Source organism: Hemitrygon akajei, unplaced genomic scaffold, assembly GCF_048418815.1.
Source record: "Hemitrygon akajei unplaced genomic scaffold, sHemAka1.3 Scf000049, whole genome shotgun sequence".
Lineage (NCBI taxonomy): Eukaryota > Metazoa > Chordata > Chondrichthyes > Myliobatiformes > Dasyatidae > Hemitrygon > Hemitrygon akajei.
Genome location: NW_027331935.1, coordinates 2,340,327 through 2,345,066, shown reverse-complemented (window position 1 = coordinate 2,345,066; position 4,740 = coordinate 2,340,327).

Below are 4,740 nucleotides of genomic sequence, written 5' to 3'. Positions count from 1 at the left end.
TTTTAGATTTGGATTCAGGATGAAAACCGTGATTATTTTTGTTATTCCACTGATATTATGAGAAATATCTATTAAGGTGTTTTAAAACGCAAGCGCACCCACACGTAACGTCACACTGGCACCCGCACGCACTCTCCATTCGTGATCTGCCGTCACGTGCGCCACAAACGCGCTGAGGCGGTTTAACGGCTGAGCAAACGATCCCCTGACACCTCCACGCCCTCCCCCCCCCCCCCCCACCCCGCCGCCGTTGTCAACAGACGAGTTCGGATCTACGCAAACTCCTTGCACCTGACCAGGTGATCTACGCAATTCCCATTGGTGTGGGGCGATGTTAGTCACTGGTTCACCCAATAGCGGAGGCAGACCAGCCGAGAGGGCGTTACCCCCGCTGAATCATTTCCCGCTGCCGTCCGCACTCTCCGTAAAACCCGCAAATCATATGTCCGCTTTCTGATTAATTTCTCCTCCGAGTGAGGTTGGGGCGTTTGTAACGCGGCTCCTGCGGCAGTGATGTATCACTGAGAGGTAAGAGGAGACCACTCGGCCCGTCGGGTTGATGCCCGGATCCCCGGGGTGGGGGAATTTTATTGAAAGGGCAAAGATGGTGTGAGTTAGAGCGGACAGGATGTTTGTCCCGGTGGGGACAGGAGGGGCTCATCTATGGAAATATCTGAGCCCACATTGGGGGCGAACACTGGCAGATGGTTGACTTGCAACAATGGTCCGGGCAAAGAGAGGATAAGAGGGGCATCCAGGCCTGGGGTCTTATTGAATGACAGGACGCGCTGGAGGGGCCGAGTGGCCTGCTCCTCTTCCTGTTATTCGTGTGTTTATAGAGAGTGAATGACCAGACACTTCCTGGGCTGCAGGATGTCCCATTCAGTGTTGTAGGGAATGGTGACTGGAGAGCAGTTGTTGCCAAACAGTGTCAACAATTTGGCTGAGATACCAAATTCAACATAGAAACATATAAAACCTAGAGCACAATACAGGCCCTTCGGCCGACTAAGTTGTGTCGAACATTTCCCTACCTTAGAAATTACTAGCCTTACCTATAGAAAATAATGATATATAAACAATTGAGGAAACGATGTCAGAAACATCAGGTGAAAGTTCCTTGAGGGTGGCTCCATGGATTTTGGGAACGGATTAGTGATGGCGTGAGTGAAGTTATCTCCTTAGCTTCAAGTGTCCGATGGTTTTGGGGCAATAACAAGTCTGTGGTGCAAGTGAGTGTTTCACTGTGCCTGTGCCGCCCTGTACTTGTACACTTGGCAATTAAACTCACCTGAAAGTGAGAAAACCCCCTGAGGTTTGAGTAGTGATTATATCGTCAAGAGGCTTCAGGGTGACAAAGGGAAACTGAGTGAATGGGGACAGGTCAGCCGGCAAGGAGTGGTCACCCTCTTCTGCAGGAGACACAGAAACACTGAGTGTGTTTAAATGGTGAGGGACTGGTGTACAGTGGTTGGGAGGGAGGTCAAAGGTATTTACTGGAAGAGTTACTGAAAATAGCCTGACACTCTTCCTTGAGCTTTGTTGAGTTTGCACCTACAGTACTGTGTAAAATCCTGCTCTCTCTACTCACAGAGGTTCGTTGTGCAAAGAATGAACTACTGCAGTGCCTCAGGCAACACACACACAATGCTGGAGGAAATCAGCAGGCCAGGCAGCATCTGCAGAAAAGAATAAATAGTCAACATTTCAGGCCGAGACCCTTCATCAGGACAGGACTTCAGCCGCAAAGGCAGCATCTGGTGACAGAAATGGCCAGTCGAGGTTTTGGGTCGGTGCTCTCACTCTGGACTGTAAGTGATGACTAGAGAAAAAGGGCTGAACTATCGAGTGAGAGCTAGATCCAGGAGAGGGGAGGTGAGTAGCTGGCAGTAGTCACAGGGGGGATGGAGCTGGGCGTTCGGAGTCACACAGGGCGGCGAAGATAGAATTTAATTGCACAGTGGTTTAAAAAGAAGTTAGTTAATATTTGTTATAGAGAGAAGAATGAAGATTTTTTCATAGCTGAAATATGAAAACTCTTCCTTTTAGAGAATCGAGGACTGAAAGGTGAACTGATTGAAATGCACAGCATCATGAATGGTTGAAACAGGGACCACAGTCTCAGAAAAGGACTGTTTGGGACTGTCAGGAGGGAAAATGTCTTCCCTCAGAGTATAGTGAATCACAAAACTCAAAAGGCGGTGAGGACTCAGTCTGCCTCCTCACATTAAGCAGCGCTCAGCACATCTGCAGAGACTGCAGGAAGCACAAAACTGAGGATCAGGCAAAAACATCAGGCAGCATCTGTGGAGGGAAATGAACAGCTGACATTTCAGGCCGAGACTGAGAGTCAGGGGACAGTGATCCGTACAGTGAGGGGTAGGGGTGAGGGCAGAGCTTGGAAGATTGAGGGAACTGTGAGGTGGATCCAGGTAGAGGAGGGTGACGACAGATGGAGGAGAGAAGGGTGGAAGTAATGATTGGATCTGGCAGATCAGTGAATAAATTTACTTTGAAGTATGAAATAAAATTACACACAGGTCACCATATACAACGCTGAGATTTGTTTTCTTGTGGGCATACACATTAAATTGAAGAACCAGAATTGAATCAGTGAAGGACCGTCCCTAACAAGGTGGACAAGCAAACAATGTGCTAAAGACAATTGTGCAAATAAAAAAGTGAAAATAAAATAAAATATTAATAATGATGATGATAATAAAAATGAGCAAAAATATCAACAGTTAAAGAGTTCTTGAAAGTGAGTCCATAGGTTGTGGTAACAGTTCAATGATGGGATGAGTGAAATTGAAGATATTCATTATTTTGATGGGTGAGGGGCAATAGCTGTTCCTGAAACTAGTGATGTGAGTCATGAGGCTCCTGTACCTTTTTCCTGATAGCAGGAGTGAGAGGAGAACATGGTCTGGGTGGTGGGGTCCATGATGTTGGATGCTGCTTTCCTATGACACCTGTCCGTGTTGATGTGCTCAATCGTGGGGAGGGCTTTACCCGTAATGGACTGGGTTGTATCCAGAATTCTTTGTAAGACTTTCCCTTAAGGGGCATTGGTGTTTCCCCCTTAGGCCATGATGCAGCCAGTCAATATACTCGCCACCACACATCTCCAGAAATTCGTCAAAGTTTTAGATGTCCTACTGAATCTTCACAAACTCCTCAGTGTAGAGATACAGTTATATTTTCTTCATAATTGCACGCACTTGCTGGGCCGAGGTCAGGTCCTCTGAAATAGTAACAGGAATTTTAAAGTTGCTGACACTCTCCATCTCTGATCCCCTGATAAGGACTGGCTTATGGACGTCTGGGTCAATAATCATCTCCCTGGTCTTGCTGACATTGAGTGAAATGGTGGTATTGTGGCAACACTCAGCCAGATTTTCAATTTCCTTCCTACACGCTGATTTATCACCACACTTGTTTTGGCCTACGACGGTGCTAACGTCAGCAAACTTGTATATGGATCAGAGCTGTGCTCAGCCGCACAGTCATAGGTGCAAAGCAGGGTGTTAAACACAGTCTCATGGTGACCTGTGCTGATGAGGTTGTGGAGATGTTGTTGCCAATATGAACTGACTGGGAACAAACTTTAATGTATCTGCACCATAATGAGCGGGTCCCCACCACAAGTAGGGGCAGAGAATTCCAGAGATTCAGTCAGTACTCCTTTGAGAGAAGAGACTTCTGTACAACGCGATTTTTACTGACTGGCCCATTATTTTGTAAATACGTCTCTCCCACTATTGAAACCATTTCAGAATCTATTCTGTGAAGGACCCCTACATAACTCGGTACTTTTTGATAACTGACATCGGACAATGATTAATTAATAGCAATAACAATCGATATAAAACTGACTGGCGTCTGCCAGGCGTAACCGGAGCGTCTAGTTGCTCAAGGGGATATGGAGACCAAGTTAGAAGCGTATTGATTAGGTTTGCGGGGATGCCGAGCTGCCATCGATAAGGAACATCCCGATGTTTGTATCTATGCTGTCCAGATGCTCCAGGGTTGAGTGAAAAGCCAGTGAAACCGCATCCGCTGCCGCTCAGTTGCGCCGAGAAGCAAATTGTCGCAGGTTTCATGCTGCGCATGCGCTCACCGCCGGTGGGCGGAGTTTCCTTCCGTCCTTCCGCATCTGGTGATACCTCGGTCTGGAGTTTGGGGAAAGTTTTCGATAGAGGCTCCCAGCTCACCGGTGAGTATTTGCGCCTGTCGCGGAGTGTTGCTGGTCTGATATCGGGCGGGATCCCCAGTTTAATTTACCGATCAGAAAGAGAACTTTAAACCGGAGAAATTGTACTTTCCGACCGCAGCTCCACTTGTATGAGTTTTTGCCCTCTTGGCTCGTTCAGACACGACAATAAGACACAGATCCGACACTGTCTCTCTTTATGTACAGCCTGTGATTCCTGATTCTTCCTCTTTTGACCATTACCGCCGCCCATTGCAATGGGAAGATAACAGGAGCCAGATCCCGCCTCCCAAGCTTACTGTAATTTAAAAAGTTCACCAGGGGCCCATCACTTAACCGTCCCTGAATATCCTGCAAACAAGCTATCCCAGACCTACCCCATAAGATAGAGGAGCAGAATTAGGCTGTTTGGCCCATTGACACTGCTCCGCCATCACATCATAGCTGATCTAATTTTCCTTCTCCCCATATCTCTTCATGCCCAGACTGATCAAGAATCTATCAAACTCGGCCTTAAATACACATTC